This window comes from Salmo trutta, chromosome 10 (assembly GCF_901001165.1).
Source record: "Salmo trutta chromosome 10, fSalTru1.1, whole genome shotgun sequence".
In the NCBI taxonomy this organism is placed as follows: Eukaryota; Metazoa; Chordata; class Actinopteri; order Salmoniformes; family Salmonidae; genus Salmo; species Salmo trutta.
In genome coordinates, this window is record NC_042966.1 from 37851914 (window position 1) to 37867325 (window position 15412).

Genomic DNA, 15412 nt, shown 5'->3' on the forward strand with positions numbered 1-15412 from the left:
AGTAACGGCAACAGCCATAGACTCACAGGGGACCAAAAAAAAAATGATACAAAATTCCCCAGTCCACGTTTTAATTTGAATTAGGAAACGTATCCAAGTGACAGTTTGCATGGAGGTAGAGGGGGACAGCTCAAATTGCATGTCATGACACATTGGCTTATTAAGGAGGTCTGTCAGACCACGGGAGGATTTTTCGCTGTAACCAGTTGAGCTAAATGGTTTTAGAAGTAGACTACACCTGCAGACAGGCTGGTACCTCACCTGAATTTCGACTGTCCAGTCCTCTTTTTGTATCAACGTCTATTCATATGTTGCAGTCTATAGGCTGTGTAGTGCTTAAAATGAGATATATTAAAATAAACAAACGAACAGCTCTCACATAGGCGTTGGGAGACATCTGTTAGTGGAGTTGTAGGAGTCTCCTGTGTTGAGAGAGGGATGGGTGGCACTCTTTCTGTAATTACCCTGTGAGGGGGTTGTCTCAGTGGAGAAGCACTTGTCAAACTAAGCAAATATAATAAGGCTCAGAATAGCAGTGACATTTTTATTTTTTACATTTAAATCATTTTTGCAATTAGGGTTAAATTGACAGATTTTTCACCTAATTGGCTCAATAATTCCAACCAGCCACCATTTGGTTACTGGCCCAATGCTCTTCACTGCTAGGCTACCTGCCACCCTCTATCTTAGCAAGGTGGCTTGTTAGCATTGCTTTACTTGGGCAGAAGTTCACCTGAGCTGAGTACCTAACCTCATATTTTCTACTGTTTGCGTTCCTGCACCTCTTATAGAATATTAGCTCAAAAGTATTGAGTTCCTGCACCTAAATATAAACGGTACTACCACACAAAATGAGTGTCCACACCTATTTTAGTCCAAGTCAAGCACCGCTTGTTAGAGATTCTGAACTATGGCGATATTGGACCGATTTTAAAATATATATATATATATATAATTCTCTACCTCTTTCAGTCGTACTTTCACCAAGCTAGAGGAGTTGATTGAGGGAATAAGGGACCGTCCCAAACGTGTTGAAACTGCCCTGTAGTCTAAAGCATTTCGGCAGGTCCTTCCCTCCTGCTATTTCCACAACAAAGCCCTGCTTTAGCAAAGCCAAGGGCGGAGGTGCTACTCTTCAGTTTCACTGCACTGTGATATGTTGTCAGTGTCCCAAATGGCACCCTACTCCCTTTTTTATAGTGCACCACTTTGGCATAGGGCTCTGGTAGAAAGTAGTGCACTATAGAGGTAATAGGATTCCATTTGGAACTGACTGGTTGTGCCATCCAAACAGGCTAGATTTCAGGAAGGGAAGAGAAATGTGCAGAGGTACAAGAGTTTGAATAACCTGTGAAAGCAGGTCCATATCGTAACCAGAGCCTAGTGACTGCTATGATCTGAGTGGTCTATACTTGACCCTATCATGGCCAGGTACTATCACAGACAGCCCTGAGCTGTACACTCATACGTATTCTCCCTCTGAGCTTCATTTCTAACACCTAGACCCAACCCTCCACATACCCCTCTAGGTCGACTTTCAAGGATCAGTGGTGGTAGAGCAGCCTGATGTTGAGACCCATGGAAGATGTTGGGGGTCCTTAATGACCTGTGGAAGATGTTGGGGGTCCTTAATGACAGACCTGTGGAAGATGTTGGGGGTCTTTAACGACCGACCCGTGGAAGATGTTGGGGGTCCTTAACGACCGACCCGTGGAAGATGGTGGGGGGTCCTTAACGACCGACCCGTGGAAGATGGTGGGGGGTCCTTAACGACCGACCCGTGGAAGATGGTGGGGGGTCCTTAACGACCGACCCGTGGAAGATGGTGGGGGTCCTTAACGACCGACCCGTGGAAGATGTTGGGGGGGTCCTTAACGACCGACCCGTGGAAGATGGTGGGGGGTCCTTAACGACCGACCCGGGAGATAGTTGGGGGTCCTTAACGACCGACCCGGGAGATGTTGGGGGTCCTTAACGACCGACCAGGGAGAGGATGAACAGGTGCTAGTCTAATGAGAGAGCATTGCTGATGGGAAGGCCACTGGAAGTGACGATATTTTAGCGAAAGGGAAGCACGTCCATGTCGCTGGCATGAAAGGCAAACACCCTACGCATTGCACCAATAGAGTTCATTTACTTGGTGGGAATTGTAGGGTTCATATAGTGAGGATCGCTACTATATGAATATGTAGAATGACAGGGACAGTCAGTCAGTCAGTCAGTCAGTCAGTGTGGAGATATTTTCCTGACCAGCAGGTTGCATCATTACAGAGCCCAGCAGAGGGAGAGGAGAGGAGAGGAGAGGAGAGGAGAGGAGAGGAGAGGAGAGGAGAGGAGGGAGTGGTGGAGCGATGCAGAGGGGGAGAGATGGAGAGTAGCAGCCGAGCTGGTAATCTGACCCACGGCTGGGGGCCTATGGTGGGGCGACTGATGCTGACTGGCGGGGGCTCTGTGTGTGTGCATGCGGCTCTTAGGCATGTAGAGTGGTGTTTGCCTCAGTGAGTCTCTGAGTATGTTCTCATGCACACAAATAATTCTATATTAAACTGATTATGGCAGTATGGAAATAGTCATGTCAACTCCTTACTCTTCTTAATTGGCGTAAAGGTCCAAATCAAAGTAAGCATATGTCAATTAAAACACCTGGTTTTCTGAGTAATATTTTCAAAGACCGGACCAGACGAGGCCCTGAGGTGCCAGCTTCCATCTGATACCATACAACCATAGAGACTGGTATGTTACTGAGGAGGAGGATAGCTGGATGCCATCAGATGGTACAGTATTAACAAAATGATTTATTTCATCAAGGCAAGGTGTGAACATCACTCTGTTTGTGAGCTGAGGGAGGTGATGTTTAAGAGGTAGACATGGGAGTTGATTTTCTCTGTTACCTCCTGAGAAAGGGGTGTACTTGCAGCCACTCTGGCAGTGTGGTGCGGTGCAGTCTCTCTGAAGACATTGCTATTGCCTGGCAGCTGCTTGCTGACTGCGTAGTCTCCAAGCTCGCTCAGATTCCAAGAATACAAGACACCGTCTGCAACATTGTGCTGTGACTCACGTGTGTGTGTATGTGTGTGTGTGTATGTGTGTGTGTGCCTCTGCCTATATACTTGGCTTGGCCCTGAAAAGAGGACATCCCCACCTCCAGACAACCTGCTGTGACCAACCATCACAACCTCTGCTGTCCTACACACACACACACACACACACACACACACACACACTTCAACATTTTGTGGGTATGTCAAAGCTTAATCATCCTGGCTAGTTTGCTCAATTGGTAATCCACGGGAGAGTTTATCCATTTAATTAGATTTTTCCATTTGCCGCAGATGATCTGTTAAATGCATTTTGGCCTTGTGTTGAGATAATTGCTATCATTTCAATAGTGCTATTTGCCCGCTCCATCTCAGCGAGGTATGCTGAAATGCATCACCAGATCTGTTGAAAGCAAACATCTGAATATGAAAGATAATCACAATCAATCACGGGTATATTTTATGCATAGCATTTTTTTTTTTTACAGTGCATTCGGAAAGTATACTACCTTATTCTAAAATGCATTCATCTACACACAACACCCCATAAAGACAAAGCGAAAACAGGTTTTTAGAAATGATGCCTAATTTACATAAGTATTCAGACCCTTTGCTTTGAGACTCGATTGAGCTCAGGTGCATCCTGTTTCCATTGATCACCCTTGAGATGTTTCTACAAATTGCTTGGAATCCACCTATGGTAAATTTCAATTGATTGGACATGATTTGGAAAGGCACACACCTGTCTGTATAAAGTCCTGAAAACCAAGCCATGAGGTCGAAAGGAATTGTCCATAGAGCTCCGAGACAGGATTGTTTCGAGGCACAGATCTGGGGAAGGGTACCAAAACATTTCTGCAGCATTGAAGGTCCCCAAGAACACAGTGGCCTCCATCATTCTTAAATGGAAGAAGTTTGGAACCACCAAGACTCTTCCTAGAGCTGGCCACCCGGCCAAACTGAGCAATCGGGGGAGAAGGGCCTTGGTCAGGGAGGTGACCAAGAACACGACGGTCACCCTGACAGAGGTCTAGAGTTCCTCTGTGGAGATGGGAGAACCTTCCAGAAGAACAACCATCTCTGCAGCACCACCAATCAGGCCTTTATGGTAGAATGGCCAGACGGAAGTCACTCCTCAGTAAATTGCAAATGACAGCCCGCTTGGAGTTTGCCAAAAGGACTCTCAGACCATGAGAAACTCTTTAGCCTGAATGTCAAGCGTCCCGTCTTAAGGAAACCTGGCACCATCCCTACGGTGAAGCATTGTGGTGGCGGCATCATACTGTGGGGATGTTTTTCAGCGGCAGGGATTAGGAAACTAGTCCGGGTTGAGGGAAAGATGAACGGAGCAAAGTACAGAGAGATCCTTGACGAAAACCTGTACCAGAGCACTCAGGACCTATGACTGGGGCGACTGTTCACCTTCCAACAGGATGACGACCCTAAGCACACAGCCAAGACAACGCAGGAGTGGCTTCAGTACAAGCCCCTGAATGTCCTTGAATGTCCCAGCCAGAGCCCGGACTTGAACCCGATCGAACATCTCTGAGAGACCTGAAAATGGGGTATTGTGTTTAGATTGATGAGGGGAGGAAACGATTACATCCATTTTAAAGTAAGGCTGTAACATAACAAAATGTGGGGAAAAAATCAAGGGGTTTGAATACTTTCAGAATGCACTGTATATTATGCAAATATATATATATATATTAGAGTAAGAAACAGTCTCGGGTTGTGTCGCGAATGGAACCCTATTCATTACATAGTGGGGGCGCAGGTAGCCTAGTGGTTAGAGCATTGGACCAGTAACAGAAAGGTTGCTGGATCAAATCCCAGAGCTGACAAGGTAAAAATCTGTCGTTCTGTCCCTGAACAAGCTAGTTAACCCACTGTTCCCTGGTAGGCCGTCATTGTAAATAAGAATTTGTTCTTAACTGACTTGCCTAGTAACATTTTTTATTAAAAATTGTGCACTACTTTTGTTGCCTGGCTACCCATCCACATGGCTCCAGCCAAACACCATGCCCATGAATGTTTCTTCTCCACGATGAGTCTGGATTTTGCTCCCTCCACGACGACTTCTGAAACGCAAACTCATTTTGATCATTCTGATTGGTCCCAGAAACCGATGGGTTTGGGCCATCGCCGGCCTACATGACAGTATCAACTTTCATACTCCGATTGGTCTGATTTGTTAGAGACGATCCTATCGCTGATTTGTTTTGTACAACGCCCCTCATTTTTAAAGCCACAAACGACCTATAGGATTGCAGATTCAGATTGACTGTTCAGAGATCGATAGAGCACCAAAATTTAACTCCGGATGAGTCCCTCAGGCTACTTCTGACCAAAGCCCCATGGGAATTGGTCAAAAGTTGTGCACTATATAGGGCATCATTTGTGATGCAGTTTTTTAGTCTCAGTGACATCACAGTGGTGTTACTAGTGGCTATAGGCAATGTGTAAACTGCATTCTCAGGCTGTTTTACACCTGCCAGAACAAAGTGTGTGTGTGTGTGTGTGGTTGGTTAAGTCTGTATTCTTTGCACAGCCCACCATGCGAGTAGTGTTGGGTGTTGTCGGGTACAGATGTCGGCTCTTCATTTGACCCTTTTCGTCCTGCAGCAGGAGGATTTGAATTCATATTTAGAATCGCTACCAGGAGACGGCTGGAAGCAATGTTTGTAGGCTACACAATCATTTAAACTGTAGGTCCACTGGGCATATGGTTAGGTATGTCCAAAATGTTGACTGGTACTGTATGTTTAAGGCAAGCAATATGCCCAATGAATGATTGGTTTTCTCAGTGGCCTGTGTGGTCCAGCGGTTATAGCCGCTGACCCCGGCACACATATGCCAGAGTTGGCATGGGTTTGAATCAGGCCCACTCACAGCCCTTTGAATTTCTTACTTACTCTATGGGCTATACTTGTACTCTAATGGTTGTACTTCCTTGTCAAGGGATGTAGTTTGTGTTTTCTACTTGACGTACCGCCTCCACCTACCGTCAACCCATCATGTCAATGCAGAGCTATATGGAGCCATCCGCATTGTTACAACATTTGGGAGGCGCACGGCATCGCCTTACAGAGCTTGATTTGGCCTCCGCAGACGACCGGCGGCTCCACAATTGCGTCACACCCTCCAGTACGGAGCCTCTGGCCCGCATTTTCCGGATCACTTTTACTCAAGTAATTTCTGAAGGAAGTAACTTACTTTTTGCGACGTTACATTTTATCAGATCACTTCAGTTACATTTATAATATTATACATCTATCAGATGACAACCTTGTCACACCCCCAAAAAATGTTTTATATTAATCGATACTATTGCATATAACATCTACATTTGTTACGAGTACCTAAGTAATTTTATACCGGATACTTTTTTTGTTGTTGTCCTACTTCAGTAGGACCTGAGTAAATTACAATCTAAGTAGCAGTACTTTTACTTAAGTACAGGTTTTTAGTATTCTACACATCTCTGCAAATTATACATAGCCTAACTATAAAACATGGGCGAGCATCCACACTGGAGGAAAGTTTATCGTTCTACAGTTCGCCTGCATCTGTCAATAACACAGGATGGTAATGCTTAGGGAAAATTGTACATGCACGGTGAAATGGCTACTCTGACTGCACACTATGGGAGCGCTTGGTTTGTTGTTTTGAAAGTCTCTGAAAAAAGTGTTCTATTAAATGTTTGGTCACTAGCTAGCTAACTTTTTTTTCAGTTTGGCTCCTGCGACGTGGTTGGCATCAGTTGCTGGGACCGCTGCAGTCTATCCAGGGATCCTGCCGACCTGTCTGAGTGTCTGAGGAGCAGCTTGGCGTAGCAACTAACCTAGCTGCCTATCAAGCTAGCAGGATTTTCTTGAGGTTAGCCCTTGTGGCTGGGACCATGGATTGTCCCGGGCTTGTGGCTGTCTTGATTCCTGCTGATCCATCTTCCCTGTGACCTGCCCGGTCCTGTACTGTAAGGAGTAACAACGTAGCCTACGTTGCTACCATGGCGAAGACCAAAGCCGGTGGCTGTACCATTGAGGACAGTGGTTTCTCGCTATTACAGGTGAAGGATGTTTTTTTAAAAGAACAAATATAGTTCAAAAGCAGTTGTTACAATAAAATAGCTTCAACTAATAAAAGAATGGACGACCTGACCAGCAAGGTCCAAGACCTGAGGAACAGTTTGCAGTTCTCCCAGGGTCAGCTCGATGAGTTCAAACAGGAGAAATGCAAGATGACAGCAATCTGTAAATCATTGAGGACATCAGTTCTGTATGTGAAGCCATGATAATCTGATTTCTCGATCATTGTTATCTCAATGGACAATCAAGGCAGAACAACATTGTTGTGGACGGAATTGCAGGATCTCCACATGAGATCTTGATGGAGTCTGAGGGAAATGATCTCTGAGAAACTGAAGATGGACCACAGGAAGATTTGAGGTGGAGCGCGCCCACTGGACTAAAAACTCACCACCGGCCCAGGTGACAGGCCCATGCCAATAGTTGTCAAGTTCCTGAGGTTCAATGACAAGGTAGCTGTTCTGGAAAGAGACGACAACTTGAGAGCAACGTACGTCTTCCTCAACGAGGACTATCCTGTGCACCAGTAGAGCAAATAAATGATCACAGCTGTGAAAGCTGCCAGAGCGAGTGGGGACATTGCTTACATCCACTATGAAAGGTTCATTGTCCACCCTCGTACTCAAAAGCCTGGAAGGGATGAGGGGAGCTAAGCCTATGAGTTTCGTAGCTTCAACCCCAGCACCACACACACACACACTTACACACCCCAACTGATTTAACGGACTGGTAAATGTTTTTTGTCTCTTGCTTTGTTTGCTCTTTTCCATATTATGTCTATCTCTGATAAGCTACCCAGGAAAGGGCTGAAAATGGCCCATATTAATATATGTAGCCTTAGAAATAAGGTTCATGAAATCAATAACTTGCTAACATCATGTAACATTCATATATTAACCATGTCTGAGACTGACTTAGATAATTCCTTTGATACAGCAGTTGCAATACAAGGATGGATAAGGAATGCCCAGCTTCTCACTGTAATCTGGTTCAGGCTATTAATCAAAATTCTATCAAATATTCTGGCCCCTCAGTTTCCCATGCTAGCGATCTCCGGACACAGCTGCAGGCTGTTTGCGTAAAGGGATAAAATGGGTCTACCTGATTACTTCTTATGATGTTTCCACCGGATCAGAGCATGACATTTTCTTTTCCCAGTCACGAGGAGTGGTTATCGAAAGGCAGAGAGGTGGAAAGATTTTTCAAATAACTATTGTCACTCTTAATGGCTGTAAAAATATACTTTTTGTTTACTTGCTGTTTTGAAGTGAGAAAAATTACTTTGAGATGCTCCACAGCTCATTAGTGGTGGTGAGTTAAGACAATCAGAAATACTATCATATTCCCAAATGGGCACATTTTATAAGCCTACAGTACATTAGCCTAGGCCTACTATGTGTAATCAGGTGCGCGTCCTTACTCAACATTGACAGGCGCGCTCCAAACAAAACACAATTAATACATTGACAACTCGTAAATGGAATTAAATAAACCAAAACTTGTTTCTCGTAAGTGTAGCCTAGGTTGTGCGCTCTGCAAACGTGTCCACTCCGACAATGAGAACTGTAAAAGACTGGAATAGTAATATGTATTAACACTAGAACCGCCAACGGCCACTGACTTTTGATTTTGTTTAAAAAATATATATATATATTGTCCTGCTCCTTCTGACTTTTCCAAAAAAAAAAATGTATTTTACACTGCTAATTTCAGAATCTACAAATTTAAACTTTATCAAATGGACTAAGGTTTTTATTGTAAGGGAAACAAATGGGCTATAGGCCTGTTTCCCCCCCCCCCCCCCCCCCCCCAGGACTTTTGTAGAATTATACAAAACATCCTAGACAAAACAAATCTTTTACATTTTATTTTTATTGATATTTCTTCATTCAATTAATAATTTATTTATCAAGCTTTGGTGCTTATGTTTGCTGCATCTTGCAGGTTGATATGCATATGCTAATAGGGACGCCCAGCAACATTCTGTAGCGGGTACTTATTGTCTGAAAGGCCAGGCGGTTCTAGTGTTAACAGAAATTATGATAAACATTGTAGATTATAAATTATGGGAGTTAACAGTAAATGTACTGGTGATTCAACCATATGTGTCAGCAACTACAGTTAATGAAGTCACTGAAACCCTTAACAAGGAGTTGCCGTCAGTTTTGGAATGGTTGGCCAGTAATTAACTGGTCCTGAACATCTCTAAAACTAAGATCACTGTATTTTGTACAAAACATTCCCTAAGTTCTAGACCTCGGCTGACTGAATGAATGGTGTGGCTGTTGAAGAAGTTGAGGAGACTGAGTTACTTGGTGTTAGCTTCAATTTGTAAACTGTCATAGTCAAAACATACAGTACCTGTCAATTTTGGACACACCTACTCATTTGAGATTTTTCTTTATTTTTACTATTTTCTACATTGTAGAATAATAGTGAAGACATCTATACTATGAAATGGCACACATGGAATCATGTAGTAACCAAAAAAGGGTTAAACACATCAAAATATATTTGAGATTCTTCAAAGTAGCCACCCTTTGCCTTTGACAGCTTTGCGCACTCCTGGCATTCTCTCAACCAGCTTCGTGAGGTAGTCACCTGGAATGCATTTCAATTAACAAATGTGCCTTGTTAAATTAATTTGTGGAATTTCTTTCCTTAAAGCGTTTGAGACAATCAGTTGTGTTGTTACAAGGTAGGGGTGGTATACAGAAGATGGCCCTATTTGGTAAAATATCAAGTCCCTATTATGGCAAGAACAGCTGAAATAAGCTAAGAGATGGCTCTGAAGACCACCACAGGAAAGGAAGACCCAGAGTTACTTCTGCTGCAGAGTATACATTCATTAGAGCTACCAGCCTCAGAAATTGTAGCCCAAATAAATACTTTACAGAGTTCAAGTAACAGACACATCTCAACATCAACTGCGTGAATCAGGCCTTCATGGTCTAATTGCTTCAAAGAAACCACTACTAAAGGACACCAATAATAAGATTACTTTCTTGGGACAAGAAATCTGTCCTTTGGTCTGAGTGCAAATTTCAGATTTTTGGTTCCAACCTCCGTGTCTGTGTGAGACGCAGAGTAGGTGAACGGATGATCTCGGCATGTGTGGTTCCCACCGTGAAGCATGAAGCAGTTTGGAGTGTTGCAACCGAGGACAGACGCTTCGGCACTCGGCGAGCTTGTGTGGCCTACCACTTTGCAGCTGAGCTGTTGTTGCTCCTAAACATTTCCACTTCACCACAACGTCAGCACTTACAGTTGACCGGGGCAGCTCTAGCAGTGCAGAACTTTTACGAACTGACTTGTTGGAAAGGTAGCATCCTATGACGGTGCCATGTTGAATGTCACTAAGCTCTTCAGTAAGGCCATTCTAATGCCAATGTTTGTATGGCTATTTTATATTATATATATATATATATATATCTCTGTCAGCAACAGGTGTGGCTGAAATGGTAGAATCCACTAATTTGAAGGGGTGTCCACATACTTTTGTACATAGTGTGCATATTTTATTTCACCTTTATTTAACCAGGTAGGCAAGTTGAGAACAAGCTCTCATTTACAATTGCGACCTGGCCAAGATAAAGCAAAGCAGTTTGACACATGCAACACAGAGTTACACATGGAGCAAAACAAACATACAGTCAATAATATAGTAGAAAATAAGTCTATATACAAAGTGAGCAAATGAGATGAGATAAGGGAGGTAAAGGCAAAAAAGGCCATGGTGGCAAAGTAAATACAATATAGCAAGTAAAACACTGGAATGGTAGATTTGCAGTGGAAGAAAGTGCAAAGTAGAAATAATGGGGTGCAAAGGAGCAAAATAAATAAATACAGTAGGGGAAGAGGTAGTTGTTTGGGCTAAATTATAGATGGGCTATGTGCAGGCGCAGTAATCTGTGAGCTGCTCTGACAGCTGGTGCTTAAAGCTAGTGAGGGAGATGTGTTTCCAGTTTTAGAGATTTTTGTAGTTTATTCCAGTCATTGGCAGCAGAGAACTGGAAGGAGAGGCGGCCGAAGGAGGAATTGGCTTTGGAGGTGCCCAGAGAGATATACCTGCTGGAGCGCGTGCTACAGGTGGGAACTGAGATAAGGGGGGATTTTAGCTAGCAGGGTCTTGTAGATAACCTGGAGCCAGTGGGTTTGGCAACGCGTATGAAGCGAGGGCCAGCCAACGAGAGCATACAGGTCGCAGTGGTGGGTAGTATATGGAGCTTTGGTGACAAAACGGATGGCACTGTGATAGACTGCATCCAATTTATTGAGTAGGGTATTGGAGGCTATTTTGTAAATGACATCGTCGAGGATGGGTAGGATGGTCAGTTTTACGAGGGTATGTTTGGCAGCATGAGTGAAAGATGCTTTGTTGCGAAATAGGAAGCCATTTCTAGATTTAACTTCGGATTGGAGATGTTTGATGTCAGTCTGGAAGGAGAGTTTACAGTCTAACCAGACACCTACGTAGTTGTCCACATATTCTAAGTCAGAACCGTCCAGAGTAGCGATGCTGGACGGGCGGGCAGGTGCAGGCAGTGATCGGTTGAAGAGCACGCATTTAGTTTTACTTGTATTTAAGAGCAGTTGGAGGCCACGGAAGGAGAGTTGAAGGGCCAGAAGTATACAGAATGGTGTCGTCTGCGTAGAGGTGGATCAGAGACTCACCAGCAGCAAGAGCGACATCATTGATGTATACAGAGAAAAGAGTCGGCCCAAGAATTGAACCCTGTGGCACCCCCATAGAGACTGCCTTAGGCCCGGACAACATTCCCTCCGATTTGACACACTGAACTCTATCGGAGAAGTAGTTGGTGAACCAGGCGAGGCAGTCATTTGAGAAGCCAAGGCTATTGAGTCTGCCGATGAGGATGTGGTGATTGACAGAGTCAAAAGCCTTGGCCAGGTCAATGAATACGGCAGCACAGTATTGTTTCTTATCGATGGCGGTTAAGAAATCATTTAGGACCTTGAGCGTGGCTGAGGTGCACCCATGACCAGCTCTGAAACCAGATTGCATAGCGGAGAAGGTGCGGTGGGATTCGAAATGGTCGGTAATCTGTTTTGTTAACTTGGCTTTCGAAGACTTTAGAAAGGTAGGGTAGGATAGATATAGGTCTGTAGCAGTTTGGGTCTAGAGTGTCACACCCTTTGAAAAGGGGGATGACCGCAGCTGCTTTCCAATCTTTGGGAATCTCAGACGACATGAAAGAGAGGTTGAACAGGCTAGTAATAGGGGTTGCAACAATTTCGGCAGATAATTTTAGAAAGAAAGGGTCCAGATTTTGCAGCTCTTTCAGAACATCAACTGACTGGATTTGGGAGAAGGAGAAATGGGGTAAGGCTTGGGCGAGTTGCTGTGGGGGGTGCAATGCTGTTGACTGGAGTAGGGGTAGCCAGGTGGAACGCATGGCCAGCCGTAGAAAAATGCTTATTGAAATTCTCAATTATAGTGCATTTATCGGTGGTGACAGAGTTTCCTATCCTCAGTGCAGTGGGCAACTGGGAGGAGGTGCTCTTATTCTCCAAGGACTTTACAGTGTCCCAGAACTTTTTTGAGTTTGTGTTGCAGGAAGCACATATCTGCTTGAAAAAGCTAGCCTTGGCTTTTCTAACTGCCTGTGTATATTGGTTTCTAATTTCCCTGAAACGTTGCATATCATGGGGGCTGTTCGATGCTAATGCAGAACGCCACAGTATGTTTTTTGAGTTGGTTAAGGGCAGTCAGGTCTGGAGAGAACCAAGGGCTATATCTGTTCCTGGTTCTAAATTTCTTGAATGGGGCATGCTCATTTAAGATGGTGAGGAAGGCATTTTTTTTTAATAAATAACCAGGCATCCTCTACTGAAGGGATGAGGTCAATATCCTTCCAGGATACCAGTGCCAGGTCGATTAGAAAGGCCTGCTCGCTGAAGTGTTTCAGGGAGTGTTTGACAGTGATGAGTGGAGGTCGTTTGACCGCTGACCCATTACGGATGCAGGCAATGAGGCAGTGATCGCTGAGATCTTGGTTGAAAACAGCAGAGGTGTATTTAGAGGGTAAGTTGGTTAGGATGATATCTATGAGGGTGCCCGTGTTTACGGCTTTGTGGTTGTACCTGGTAGGTTCATTGATCATTTGTGTGAGATTGAGGGCATCAAGCTTAGATTATAGGATGGCTGGGGTGTTAAGCATGTCCCAGTTTAGGTCACCTAGCAGCACAAGCTCTGAAGATAGATGGGGGGCAATCAGTTTACATATGGTGTCCAGAGCACAGCTGGGGGCAGAGGGTGGTCTATAGCAGGCGGCAACGGTGAGAGACTTGTTTTTAGAGGTGGATTTTTAAAAGAAGAAGTTCAAATTGTTTGGGTACAGACCTGGATAGTAGGACAGAACTCTGCAGGCTATCTCTGCAGTAGATTGCAACACCGCCCCCTTTGGCCGTTCTATCTTGTCTGAAAATGTTGTAGTTAGGGATGGAGATTTCAGAGTTTTTGGTGGTCTTCCTAAGCCAGGATTCAGACACGGCTAGGACATCCTGGCTGGCAGAGTGTGCTAAAGCAGTGAATAAAACAAACTTAAGGAGGAGGCTTCTAATGTTAACATGCATGAAACCAAGGCTATTACGGTTACAGAAGTCATCAAAAGGGAGCGCCTGGGGAATAGGAGTGGAGCTAAGCACTGCAGGGCCTGGATTTACCTCTACATTGCCAGAGGAACAGAGGAGGAGTAGGATAAGGGTACGGCTAAAAGCTATGAGAATTGGTCGTCTAGGACGTCCGGAACAGAGGGTAAAAGGAGCAGGTTTCTGGGGGCGATAAAATAGCTTTAAGGTATAATGTACAGACAAAGGTATGGTAGGATGTGAATACAGTGGAGGTAAACCTAGGAATTGAGTGATGAGAGAGATATTGTCTCTAGAAACATCATTGAAACCAGGTGAAGTCATCGCATGTGTGGGTGGTGGAACTGAGGTTGGATAAGGTATAATGAGCAGGGCTAGAGGCTCTACAGTGAAATAATCCCAAAAAACGCTAACCAGAACATCAATGGACAAGGCATATTGACATTAAGGAGAGGCATGCTTAGCCCAGTGATCAAAGGGGTCCAGTGAGTAGTGAGGTCGGTTGCGGTCACAGCGATTCAGACAACTAGCCGGGCCATGAGTAGCAAGTTGGCAGAAGATGGTCTGTTTTTAGCCACCTCGTGCGTTCCCGTCGGTAGATTAGTGGGGTTCCGTGTGGTAGAGGGGACCAATCCAATTGGCAAAGTAGTTATAATGGCATAAGAAAATTGGCCGATAGACCTATACAGATAACAGCCGATAAGACAGCTAACGATTAGCTGGCCGCAGATGGGCGTTCAGGTTACATCACGACGGAGGGGCCAGTTGGATAACTCCCTCGGGCGGACAATGTCGGTAGTCCAGTCGTGAAGGCCCGATGGGGCTCCGCATCGGCAGTAAAATGGGTCCGGATAGGTGATTATAGCCCAGGAGTGGCTGATGGAACTCTTCAGCTGGCTAGCTCCGGAATAATTGATGTTCGCTCTGGGACCGACGTTAGCCAATAGTCACTCGGATATCAGCTAGCTAGCTGCAAGATCCAGGTGTAAATGTCCAGAGCTTGCGGTAGAAATCCGGGGATATGGATAGAAAATAGGTCCGGTATGCTCTGGTCTGAGTCGCGTTGTACAAAAACTGGCGATAGCTTTTCGAGCTAAGGTATAGCTGATGACCGCCAACCGTGGTTAGCTGAGTTCTAACGTTAGCTATTGAGCTGGCTAACTTCTGGCCAGCTTCTGTTGTGGATTTCAGATTTTTAAATTGGTGAGGCAGGTTTAGGAGAGAGATTGTTTTGAAGTTGAGTTTTTAGAAAACAATTATATAAAAAGATATGCGAAGAAAAGATTGTGTGTGTGTGTGTGTGTGTGTATATATAGAGATTATATATATATATATATATATCTCACATACGGGACAAGACGAGGACAAAGGACGTCTGACTGCTATGCCATCTTGGAGTGTATATACTGAACAAAAATATATAATTGACATACATTTTTGTAACTATTTACTGAGTTACAGTTCATATAAGGAAATCAGTCAATTTAAATCAATTCATTTTCCCTAATCTATGGTTTTCACGTGACTGGACAGGGGTGCAGCCATGGGCCCAGCCAGTTAGAATTAGTTTTTCTCCACAAAAGGGCATTTTTTTTACAGACAGAAATACTCCTCAGTTCCATCTGTTGTCCAGGTGTTTTGGTTTCAGACGATCCCGCAGGTGAAGAAGCCAGA

General features: G+C 44.4%; 1 protein-coding gene across 2 annotated transcripts in view; it reads left to right on the top strand.

The window, feature by feature from the left end:
- LOC115201684 (brain-specific angiogenesis inhibitor 1-associated protein 2) overlaps positions 1–15412 on the top strand; it is a 140111-nt gene that overhangs the window by 690 nt on the left and 124009 nt on the right. The window lies entirely within an intron of this gene.